Source organism: Anomaloglossus baeobatrachus, chromosome 4, assembly GCF_048569485.1.
Source record: "Anomaloglossus baeobatrachus isolate aAnoBae1 chromosome 4, aAnoBae1.hap1, whole genome shotgun sequence".
Lineage (NCBI taxonomy): Eukaryota > Metazoa > Chordata > Amphibia > Anura > Aromobatidae > Anomaloglossus > Anomaloglossus baeobatrachus.
In genome coordinates, this window is record NC_134356.1 from 165793469 (window position 1) to 165806484 (window position 13016).

Here is a 13016-nt window from a genome sequence, read left to right on the forward strand (position 1 = left end):
ATTTAATAAATATACACACCCCACCACCTTTTTGGCCTTTCCTGTCCTTCCTAAATGTACTATAACCCTGTATGTTTGTCACCCTGTCATGGCTTTCATCCAGCCAGGTTTCCGTAATGCCCACCACATCATAATCCATGGTTAACATAAGAGTCTCCAATTCATTCATTTTGTTTGCAAGACTTCTTGCATTTGCCAGTAGACATTTAATCCTATTAACACCTTTATTACTCCTAGCCTCCCTACGTTCCTTGCATGTCCCATCCCCCCCTAATCCTTCATTGACCCCTACCGTCTCCCTGTCTCTATCTGCTCTATCTATCCCCTTATTTGCTCCACTACCCTCCCTCCCCCCCGATCCTAGTTTAAAAGCTCCTCCATCCGTCTGACCATTTTCTCCCCCAGCACAGCTGCACCTTCCCCATTGAGGTGCAGCCCGTCCCTACCGTAGAGCCTGTAGCCGACTGAGAAGTCGGCCCAGTTCTCCATGAACCCGAACCCTTCCTTCCTGCACCAATTTCTAAGCCACATATTTATCTCCCTAAGCTCCCGCTGTCTTTCTAGTGACGCTCGTGGCACCGGTAGTATTTCTGAAAACACCACCTTGGAGGTCCTGGACTTCAGCTTCTCTCCTAGTTCCCTGTAATCATTTTTAAGGACCTTCCACCTGCCTCTAACTTTGTCATTAGTACCAATGTGCCCCATGACCGCTGGGTTTTCCCCAGCCCCACCCAGCAATCTGTCTATCCGATCCACAATATGCCGAACCCGAGCACCCGGCAGACAACACACTGTTCGGCATTCACGGACTCGGCGACAGATGACCCTGTCTGTCCGCCTAATTATAGAGTCCCCTACCACCAACATCTGTCTGGGCTTTGCTGCACTCCTATTTCCCTCCTTCCTACAGCAGTTGTTTTCCTGGTTGCTAGGAGCAACATCCTAAACCTTAAATACTGGGATAACCTAACTTTAAGTGCAGGACAAACCCTATTTCTAGCTCCTGGTCTGACCCTAACTCCTGTTTTAACTCTATTCCTAACCCATGGTCTAACCCTAACCCTAACCTTAATTCAGGACTCAACCCTAATCCTCACCTCTGGCCTAACCCAAACCAAAACCTTAAATTCTGGGATAACCTAACTTTAACTGCTGGACTAACCCTATTTCTAGCCTCTGGTCTGAACCTAACTCCTGTTTTAACTCTATTCCTAACCCAAGGTCTAACCCTAACCCTAGCCTTAACCCAGGACCCAATCCTAATCCTCACCTCTGGCTTAACCCAAACCTTCAATTCTGGCTTAACATAGGTTAAACTGCTGGACTAACCCTATTTCTAGCCCCTAGTTTTAAACTAACTACTGCTTTTCCTCTATTCCTAACCCATTGTCTAACCCTAACCCTAACCTTAATCTAGGACTCAACCCTAATCCTCACCTCTGGCCTAACCCAAACCTAAACCTTAAATTCTGGGATAACCTAAGTTTAACTGCTGGACTAACCCTATTTCTAGCTCGTGGTCTTACCCTAACTCCTGTTTTAACTCTATTCCTAACCCATGGTCTAACGCTAACTCAAGTCTTAATCCAGGACCCAACCCTAATCCTCACCTCTGACTTAACCTAAACCTTAAATACTGGGATAACCTAACTTAAACTGCTGGACTAACCCTATTTCTAGCTCCTGGTCTGACCCTAACTCCTGCTTTAACTCTATTCCTAACCCATGGTGTAATCCTAACCCTAGCCTTAACCAGGGACCCAACCCTAATCCTCACCTCTGTCTTAAACTAAACCTTAAGTTCTGACTTAAACTATGTTAAACTACTGAAATAACCCTATTTCTAGCCCCTAGTTTTAAACTAACTCTTGTTTTATCTCTATTCCTAACCCATGGTCTAACCCTAACCCTAGCCTTAACACAGGACTCATCCCTAATCCTCACCTCTGGCCTAACCCAAACCTAAACCTTAAATACTGGGATAACCTAACTTTAACTGCTGGACTAACCCTATTTCTAGCTCCTGGTCTGACCCTAACTCCTGTTTTAACTCTATTCCTAACCCATGGTCTAACCCTAACCCTAACCTTAATCCAGGACTCAACCCTAATTCTCACCTCTGGCTTAACCCAAACCAAAACCTTAAATTCTGGGATAACCTAACTTTAACTGCTGGACTAACCCTATTTCTAGCCTCTGGACTGAACCTAACTCCTGTTTTAACTCTATTCCTAACCCAAGGTCTAACACTAACCCTAGCCTTAACCCAGGATCCAACCCTAATCCTCACCTCTGGCTTAACCCAAACCTTCAATTCTGGCTTAACATAGGTTAAACTGCTGGACTTACCCTATTTCTAGCCCCTAGTTTTAAACTAACTCCTGCTTTTCCTCTATTCCTAACCCATGGTATAACCCTAACCCTAGCCTTAACACAGGACTCATCCCTAATCCTCACCTCTGGCCTAACCCAAACCTAAACCTTAAATTCTGGGATAACCTAACTTTAAGTGCTGGACAAACCCTATTTTTAGATCCTGGTCTGACCCTAACTCCTGCTTTAACTCTATTCCTAACCCATAGTGTAACCCTATCCCTAGCCTTAACCAAGGACCCAACCCTAATTCTCACCTCTGGCTTAACCTAAACATTAAATTCTGGCTTAACCTAGGTTAAACTGCTGGACTAACCTTATTTCTATCCACTAGTTTTAAACTAACTCCTGTTTTTACTCTATTCCAAACCCATAGTCTAACCCTAACCCTAGCTTTAACCCAGGTGTTGTGAATGTTAGTTATGTCTTGGCTGCTGGGAGGCTCCCTCTGGTGGCCAGGAAGGGTTTGGACAGAGACCAGGTGGGTTGTGCAGTGGGTGTTTCCTTTCCTAATTCTCTGCTTATTTAAGTCATGGTCTGATTGCAGGCTGTTGCCGGATGTCAGTTGTACTTTGTATTATCAGCCTGCTTAATCCTGCTCTACACCACATCTTCCCCAGATAAGTGCTTGCTCTTTATTGTCTGGTTCTTTTGTTTATCTGGGTTTGTCATTTGTTGTGGTTGGTTTCAGTTTATTTCCTTCCAGGGATTTTTCCGCTCAGGGGATTGTTGAGGAATTCCCTGCAGTTCTGTGTGGAGTTTAGCTCCTTTGGGTCCATGTGTTTATGGCTTGTTGAATTTGTTATAATTCTTGTTTTCTGTTCATTGGTATGACAAGGGCACCTGGTATAGGACGGAGTTCAGATCAAGCGATCTGAGGGCCTTTTTGTACTATCAGGAAGTTGGTATTTTGTAGGGTTTTTCTCTGGCTACCATCAGTTCCTTTCCTGTACTTTCCTATTTTAGTCAGCGGGGGCCTCACCTTTTGCTAATCCCGTCATCTACCTGTGTATTGTGTTTTTCCTATATCACCGCAGTCTTTGAATGTGGGGTTCTTGCTATTCTTGTCTATTTTCTGAGGCAGAGAGTTATTCATCTTTCCTACCTTTAGGATAGCTAGTTCTCCGGCTGGGTTCGTGGTGCACAGGATGTTAGTTCACCCCTCGGCTACTTCTAGTTGTGTTGGTTAGTAATGGGATGGCGGCCAGATTAGTTGCCAATGCTCTTGTCACCTTTTTTGCCAATGATTTGTGGTGGTCTTCCATGGTTCCGGATCATAACAGTACATCCGGCCTACAAATTTAAAGGGTACTCTTAAGAAGGAAAAAAAAAAAAGCTGCTGAGAATTTTTTTTTTTTGGTATTTTTCCTTCACTTCTTTGGGTTCTGTGGAAGATTCCTTTTGTCTAGCATGGATGAATTGGGTGAGCGTGTTGCTCGTCTTGATGCTAAGGTTCGTCATATAGAGTCTTATCTTGCACAGACTCCCCTTGCAGAGCCTAAAATTCCTGTTCCTGAATTTTTTTCGGGAGATAGATCGAGATTTTTGAGCTTCAAAAATAATTGTAAATTATTTTTTGACCTGCGCCCTAAGTCCTCAGGGAATCCCATACAGCAGGTTAAGATTGTCATCTCCTTGCTGCGTGGTGACCCTCAGGACTAGGCCTTCTCTTTAGCGTCTGATGATCCGATTCTCAATGATGTGGACTCCTTTTTTCAGGCCTTGGGATTATTATATGACGAACCCAATATTGTGGACCAAGCAGAAAAGGTCTTGTTGTCCTTAACTCAGGGTTTGGATTCTGCGGAAATGTTTTGTCAGAAATTTCGTAAGTGGGCGGTCCTTACCAAATGGAATGATGATGCCCTTGCGGCTCTTTTTCGCAAGGGTATTGCAGATGCTGTGAAGGATGTAATGGTAGGATTTCCTGTCCCTTCTGGTCTTGATGCCTCTATGACCTTGGCTATTCAGATTGATAGGCGTTTACGTGAGCGCAGGAAGTTACCTGCTGGTTTTGTGCCTGTGGAACAGCCTTTGGAGCCTATGGAGTGTGATAGGGTCCTTTCTAATGCTAGTCGGCAGGGGTTCAGACGGAAAAATAGACTGTGCTTCTATTGTGGAGACGCTTCTCATAACATCTCTGTCTGCCCTAAACGTGAAAGGAGATTGGCTACTTCTGTTACTGTGGGTTCTTTGCAACCAAAGTTTCTTTTGTCTGTCACATTGATTTGCTCTTTGTCTTCCTTTTCTGCATTTGCCTTTGTGGACTCAGGGGCAGCCCTCAATTTGATGGATTTTGGGTTTGCTAGGGATTGTGGTTTTCCCATGGTTCCTTTGCAAACTCCTATTCCTTTAAGGGGCATTGATGCTACCCCTTTGGCAGAACATAAACCCCAATTTTGGACCCAGGTGCCTATGAGAGTTGCACCAGCGCATCAGGAGACTTGTACATTTTTAGTATTGCATAATCTACAGGATACCTTGGTACTGGGATTTCCGTGGTTGCGGACCCATAATCCGGTTCTTGACTGGAGATCCTTATCGGTAGTTAGTTGGGGTTGTCAAGGTTTGCATCAGGACCTTTCCGTGTCGTCCACGTCTGCTCAGGCAGTTGATGTTCCAGCTTTCTTGTCTGATTTCCGTGATGTATTTAATGACCAGGAATCTGATTCTCTGCCCCCACACCGGGACTGTGACTGTGCCATTGAGTTGGTGCCAGGTTGTAAATTTCCCAAGGGGCGGATTTTCAACTTGTCTGTGCCCGAACATGATGCCATGCGGTCATACATCAGAGAATCATTGGAGAAGGGGCACATTCGGCCCTCATCTTCTCCTTTGGGTGCTGGCTTCTTCTTTGTTGCAGAGAAAGATGGTTCGTTGAGGCCTTGTATTGATTACCGTCTTCTTAATAAAATTACAGTCAAATATCAGTACCCTTTGCCTCTGATGTCTGATCTGTTCTCTAGAGTGCAGAGTGCCAAATGGTTTACGAAACTGGATCTCAAGGGTGCGTATAATCTCATCCGTATTAAGGAGGGTGATGAATGGAAGATGGCTTTTAATACTCCTGAGGGGCATTTTGAGTACCTAGTGATGCCTTTTGGGCTCACTAATGCACCCTCCGTCTTCCAGGCCTTCATGAATGATATTTTTCGGGACCTTATTGGTAAATTTTTGATTGTGTATTTGGATGACATCTTGATTTTTTCTGATGATTGGGACTCTCATGTGGGGCAAGTACGGGAGGTTTTTCAGATACTTAAGGATAATGCACTGTACGTTAAGGGGTCAAAGTGCCTCTTTGGGGTGCAAAGGATTTCCTTTTTGGGCTTCATCCTGTCTCCTCTCCGCTATTGAAATGGACCCGGTTAAGGTTCAGGCCATTTACGACTGGGTGCAACCGACTTCTCTAAAATCCCTGCAGCGGTTTTTGGGGTTTGCTAATTTTTACCGTAAATTTATAGCCAATTTTTCTGCCATTGTCAAACCTTTGACAGATTTGACAAAGAAGGGAGCTGATGCTGAGCATTGGACCCCTGAGGCTATTGTAGCCTTCCAGGAGCTTAAAAGGCGATTCACTTCTGCCCCAGTTCTGCAGCAACCTGATGTGTCTCGCCCATTTCAAGTTGAGATCGATGCCTCAAAGATCGGAGCAGGTGCTGTTCTGTCTCAACGAGACGCTACTTCGGGTAAACTTAAGCCCTGTGCCTTTTTCTCTCGGAAGTTTGCTCCTTCTGAACGGAATTATGATGTGGGGAACCGGGAATTATTGGCTATGAAGTGGGCATTTGAAGAGTGGATGCATTGGTTAGAGGGGGCTAGGCATCAAGTGGTGGTGCTTACGGACCACAAGAATCTCATCTATCTGGAATCGGCCAAGAGGTTGAATCCTCGGCAGGCCAGGTGGGCTTTGTTTTTTACCCGGTTTAATTTTGTGGTCTCTTTTTTGCCGGGCACCAAGAATATTAAGGCCGATGCACTTTCCAGGAGTTTCTGCGCTGACTCTTTGGAGGTTGTCGAACCATCTACTATCCTGAATGATGGTGTAGTTTTCTCGGCTATTTCGCCTGATCTGCGGTTGGCACTGGCGGAATTTCAGGGGGATAAACCTGAGAGATGTCCTACAGGGAAACTGTTTGTCCCAGACCAATGGAGAGACCGAGTTGTCTCTGAGGTTCATTGCTCTGTTTTGGCGGGTCATCCTGGCATTTTTGGTACTCGGGATCTTGTGAGACGCTCTTTTTGGTGGCCTTCCCTGTCCCGAGATGTCCATCGTTTTGTGCAGTCGTGTGGAGTTTTTTCTAGGTCCAAGCCCTGTTGTTCACGTTCTAGTGGGCTATTATTGCCTTTGCCTGTACCTAAGAAACCTTGGACGCACATCTCTATGGATTTTCTTTTAGAGCTTCCCGTCTCTCAGAAAATGACTGTGATTTGGGTGATCTGTGACAGATTCTCAAGATTGGTCCACTTGGTTCCCCTATCTAAGTTGCCGTCTTCATCAGAGTTGGTGCCTTTGTTTTTGCAACATGTTGTCCGTTTGCATGGTATTCCCGAAAACATTGTTTCTGACAGAGGGGTGCAGTTTGTATCCAGGTTTTGGAGGATTTTTTGCTCCAAATTGGGTGTTCAGCTGTCTTTCTCCTTGGCGTTTCATCCCCAGACAAACGGTCAGACTGAAAGGGCTAACCAGACCCTGGAGACCTATTTACGGTGTTTTGTTTCTGCGGATCAGGATGACTGGGTTTCGTTTTTGCCTCTGGCTTAATTTGCCCTTAACAATAGAGCTAGCTCTACCACGTTGGTGTCCCCCTTTTTCTGCAATTTTGGGTATCACCCTAGGTTCCTCTCAGGGCAGCTTGAGGCATCTGACTGTCCAGGGGTGGATTCGGTGGTCGACAGAATGCAGCAGATTTGGGGGCAGGTAGTGGATAATTGTTTCAGTCCCAAGAAACTGCCCAAAAGTTTGCCAACCGGCGTCGGACTGTTGGTCCCCGGTTTAAAGTAGGAGTTCCGTCTCCTAAATTTAAGCCCAGATTTATTGGACCTTATAAGATTTTGGAGATTATTAATCCTGTATCTTTCCGTTTGACTCTTCCTGCATCATTTAAGATTCACAATGTCTTCCATAAGTCCTTGTTGAAGAAACATGTGGAGCCGGCAGTTCCTGCAGCAGCGCCTCCTGACCCTGCTTTGGTACAAGGGGAACTGGAGTATGAGGTCGAAAAAATTCTGGATTCCCGTCGCAGTAGGCGTCAGCTTCAGTACCTTGTGAAATTGAAGGGTTATGGGCAGGAGGATAACTCTTGGGTTGTGGCTTCTGACATTCATGCGGACAGGTTGGTTCGCGCCTTCCATCATGCTCGTCCCGAGCGACCCGGTGGCGTGGGTGAGGGTTCGGAGACCCCTCCTCAAGAGGGGGGTACTGTTGTGAATGTTAGTTATGTCTTGGCTGCTGGGAGGCTCCCTCTGGTGGCCAGGAAGGGTTTGGACAGAGACCAGGTGGGTTGTGCAGTGGGTGTTTCCTTTCCTAATTCTCTGCTAATTTAAGTCTTGGTCTGAATGCAGGCTGTTGCCGGATGTCAGTTGTACTTTGTATTTTCAGCCTGCTTAATCCTGCTCTACACCACATCTTCCCCAGATAAGTGCTTGCTCTTTATTTATTGTCTTGTTCTTTTGTTTATCTGGGTTTGTCATTTGTTGTGGTTGGTTTCAGTTTATTTCCTTCCAGGGATTTTCCCCCTCAGGGGATTGTTGAGGAACTCCCTGCAGTTCTGTGTGGAGTTTAGCTCCTTTGGGTCCATGTGTTTATGGCTTGTTGAATTTGTTATAATTCTTGTTTTCTGTTCATTGGTATGACAAGGGCACCTGGTATAGGACGGAGTTCAGATCAAGCGATCTGAGGGCCTTTTTGTACTATCAGGAAGTTGGTATTTTGTAGGGTTTTTCTCTGGCTACCATCAGTTCCTTTCCTGTACTTTCCTATTTTAGTCAGCGGGGGCCTCACCTTTTGCTAATCCTGTCATCTACCTGTGTATTGTGTTTTTCCTATATCCCTGCAGTCTTTGAATTTGGGGGACTAGCTATTCTTGTCTATTTTCTGAGGCAGAGAGTTATTCATCTTTCCTACCTTTAGGATAGCTAGTTCTTTGGCTGGGTTCGCGATGCACAGGATGTTAGTTCAACCCTCGGCTACTTCTGGTTGTGTTGGTTAGTAAGGGGATGGCGGCCAGATTAGTTGCCAATGCTCTTGTCACCTTTTTTGCCAATGATTTGTGGTGGTCTTCCATGGTTCCGGATCACAACACCCAGGACCCAACTCTAATCCCCACCTCTGACTTAACTTAAACCTTAAATACTGGGATAACCTAAACTTAACTGCTGGACTAACCCTATTTCTAGCTCCTGGTCTCACCCTAACTCCTGTTTTAACTCTATTCCTAACACGTGGTCTAACCCTAACCCTAGCCTTAACCCAGGACCCAACCCTAATCCTCGCCTCTGGGTTAGTCTAAACCTTATATTCTGGCTTAACCTAGGTTAAACTGCTGGACTAACCCTATTTCTAGCCCCTGGTCTGACCCTAACTTCTGCTTTAACTCTATTCCTAACCCTTGGTGTAACCTTAACCCCCAGCCTTAACCCAGGACCCAACCCTAATCCTCACCTCTGACTTAACCTAAACCTTAAATACTGGGATAGCCTAACTTTATCTGCTGGACTAAACCTATTTCTTTCTCCTGGTCTGACCCTAACTCCTGTTTTAACTCAAATCCTAACCCATGGTCTAACCCTAACTATAGCCTTAACTCAGGACCCAACTCTATTCCTCATCTCTTGCTTAATCTATACCTTAAATTCTGGCTTAACCTAGGTTAAACTGCTGGACTAACCCAATCACCTAGTTTTAAACTAACTCCTGTTTTTACTCTATTCCTAACCCATGGTCTAACCCTAACCCTAGCCTTAACCCAGGACCCAACCCTAATCCTCACCTCTGACTTAACCTAAACCTTAAATACTGGGATAACCTAACTTTTACTGCTTGACTAACCCTATTTCTAGCTCCTGGTCTGACCCTAACTCCTGCTTTAACTCTATTCCTAACCCATAGTGTAACCCGAACCCTAGCCTTAACCCAGGACCCAACTCTAATCCCCACCTCTTGCTTAATCTAAACATTAAATTCTGGCTTAAACTATGTTAAACTGCTAGAAAAACCCTATTTCTAGCCTCTAGTTTTAAACTAACTCCTGTTTTTACTCTATTATTAACTAATGGTCTAACCTTAACCCTAGCCTTAAACCCAGACTCATCCCTAATCCTCACCTCTGGCCTAACCCAAACCTCAACCTTAAATTCTGGGATAACCTGACTTTAACTGCTGGACTTACCCTATTTTTAGCTCCTGGTCTGACCCTAACCTTTGTTTTAACTCTGTTCCTAACCCATGGTCTAACCCTAACCTTAACTCAGGACTCAACCCTAATCCTCACTTTTGCCTATCCCAAACCTAAACCTTAAATTCTGGGATAACCTAACTTTAACTGCTGGACTAACCCTATTTCTAGCCCCTAGTTTTAAACTAACTCCTGTTTCTTCTCTATTCCTAACCCATGGTCTAACCCTAACCCTAGCCTTAACACATGACTCATCTCAAATCCTCACCTCTGGCCTAACCCAAACCTAAACCTTAAATTCTGGGATAACCCAACTTTAACTGCTGGACTAACCCTATTTCTAGCTCCTGGTCTGACCCTAACTCCTGCTTTAACACTATTTCTAACGTATAGTGTAACCCTAACCCTAGCCTTAACAAAGGACCCAACCCTAATCCTCACCTCTGACTTAACCTAAACCTTAAATACTGGGATAACCTAACTTTTAATGCTTTACTAACCCTATTTCTAGCTCCTGGTCTGACTCTAACTCCTGTTTTAACTCTAATCCTAACCCATGGTCTAACCCTAACCTTAACCCAGGACTCAACCCTAATCTTCACTTTTGCCTATCCCAAACCTAAACCTTAAATTATGGGATAACCTAACTTTAACTGCTGGACTAACCCTATTTCTAGCCCCTAGTTTTAAACTAACTCCTGTTTTTACTCTATTCCTAACCCATGGTCTAACCCTAACCCTAGCCTTAACCCAGGACCCAACCCTAATCCTCACCTCTGGCTTACCTAAACCTTCAATTCTGGCTTAACATAGGTTAAACTGTTGGACTAACCCTATTTCTAGCCCCTAGTTTTAAACGAACTCCTTTTTCTCCTCTATTCCTAACCCATGGTCTAACCCTAACCCTAGCCTTAACACAGGACTTATCCCTAATCTTCACCTCTGGCCTAACCCAAACCTATACTTTAAATTCTGGGATAACCTAACTTTAACTGCTGGACTAACCCTATTTCTAGCTCCTGATCTGACCCTAACTCCTGCTTTAACACTATTCCTAACCCATAGTGTAACCCTAACCCTAGCCTTAACCCAGGACCCAACCTTAATCCTCACCTCTGGCTTAACCTAAATCTTCAATTCTGGCTTAACATAGGTTAAACTGTTGGACTAACCTTATTTCTAGCCCCTAGTTTTAAACTAACTCCTGTTTTTCCTCTATTCCTAACCCATGGTCTAACCCTAACCCTAGCCTTAACACAGGACTCATCCCAAATCCTCACCTCTGGCCTAACCCAAACCTAAACCTTAAATTCTGGGATAACCTAACTTTAACTGCTGGACTAACCCTATTTCTAGCTCCTGGTCTGACCGTAACTCCTGCTTTAACTCTATTCCTAACCCATAGTGTAACCCTAACCCTAGCCTTAACCCAGGACCCAACCCTAATCCTCACCTCTTGCTTAACCTAAACAATAAATTCTGGCTTAACCTAGGTTAAACTGCTGGACTAACCCTAATTCTAGCACCTAGTTTTAAACTAACTCCTTTTTTTACTCAATTCATAACCTATGGTCTAACCCTAACCCTAGCCTTAACCCAGGACCCAACCCTAATCCTCACCTCTGACTTAACCTAAACCTTAAATACTGGGATAACCTAACTTTAACTGCTTGACTAACCCTATTTCTAGCTCCTGGTCTGACCCTAAATCCTGTTTTAACTCTAATTCTAACCCATGGTCTAACCCTAACCCTAGCCTTAACCCAGGACCCAACTCTAATCCTCACCTCTTGCTTAATCTAAACCTTAAATTCTGGCTTAAACAATGTTAAACTGCTAGAAAAACCCTATTTTTAGCCTCTAGTTTTAAACTAACTCCTGTTTTTACTCTATTCCTAACTAATGGTCTAACCTTAACCCTAGCCTTAAACCCAGACTCATCCCTAATCCTCACCTCTGGCCGAACCCAAACCTAAACATTAAATTGTGGGATAACCTGACTTTAACTGCTGGACTTACCCTATTTTTAGCTCCTGGTCTGAACCTAACTCCTGTTTTAATTCTATTCCTAACCCATGGTCTAACCCTAACCTTAACCCAGTACTCAACCCTAATCCTCACTTTTGCCTATCCCAAACCTAAACCTTAAATTCTGGGATAACCTAACTTTAACTGCTGGACTAACCCTATTTCCAGCTTGTGGTCTGACCCTAACTCCTGTTTTAACTCTATTATTAACCCATAATCTAACCCTAACCCTAGCCTTAACCCAGGACCCAACCCTAATCCTCACCTCTGGCTTAACCCAAAACTTCAATTCTGGCTTAACATAGGTTAAACTGCTGGACTAACCCTATTTCTAGCCCCTAGTTTTAAACTAACTCCTGTTTCTCCTCTATTCCAAACCCATGGTCTAACCTTAACCCTAGCCTTAACACAGGACTTATCCCTAATCTTCACCTCTGGCCTAACCCAAACCTATACTTTAAATTCTGGGATAACCTAACTTTAACTGCTGGACTAACCCTATTTCTAGCTCCTGGTCTGACCCTAACTCCTGCTTTAACACTATTCCTAACCCATAGTGTAACCCTAACCCTAGCCTTAACCCAGGACCCAACCCTAATCCTCACCTCTGGCTTAACCTAAACCTTCAATTCTGCCTTAACATAGGTTAAACTGTTGAACTAACCCTATTTCTAGCCCTTAGTTTTAAACTATCTCCTGTTTTTCCTCTATTCCTAACCCATGGTCTAACCCTAACCCTAGCCTTAACACAGGACTCACCCCAAATCCTCACCTCTGGCCTAACCCAAACCTAAACCTTAAATTCTGGGATAACCTAACTTTAACTGCTGGACTAACCCTATTTCAAGCTCCTGGTCTGACCCTAACTCCTGCTTTAACTCTATTCCTAACCCATAGTGTAACCCTAACCCTAGCCTTAACCTAGGACCCAACCCTAATCCTCACCTCTGGCTTAACCTAAACATTAAATTCTGGCTTAACCTAGGTTAAACTGCTGGACTAACCCTATTTCTAGCCCCTAGATTTAAACTAACTCCTTTTTTTACTCTATTCCTAACCCATGGTCTAACCCTAACCCTAGCCTTAACACAGGACTCATCCCAAATCCTCACCTCTGGCCTAACCCAAACCTAAACCTTAAATTCTGGGATAACCTAACTTTAACTGCTGGACTAACCCTATTTCTAGCTCCTGGTCTGACCGTAACTCCTGCTTTAA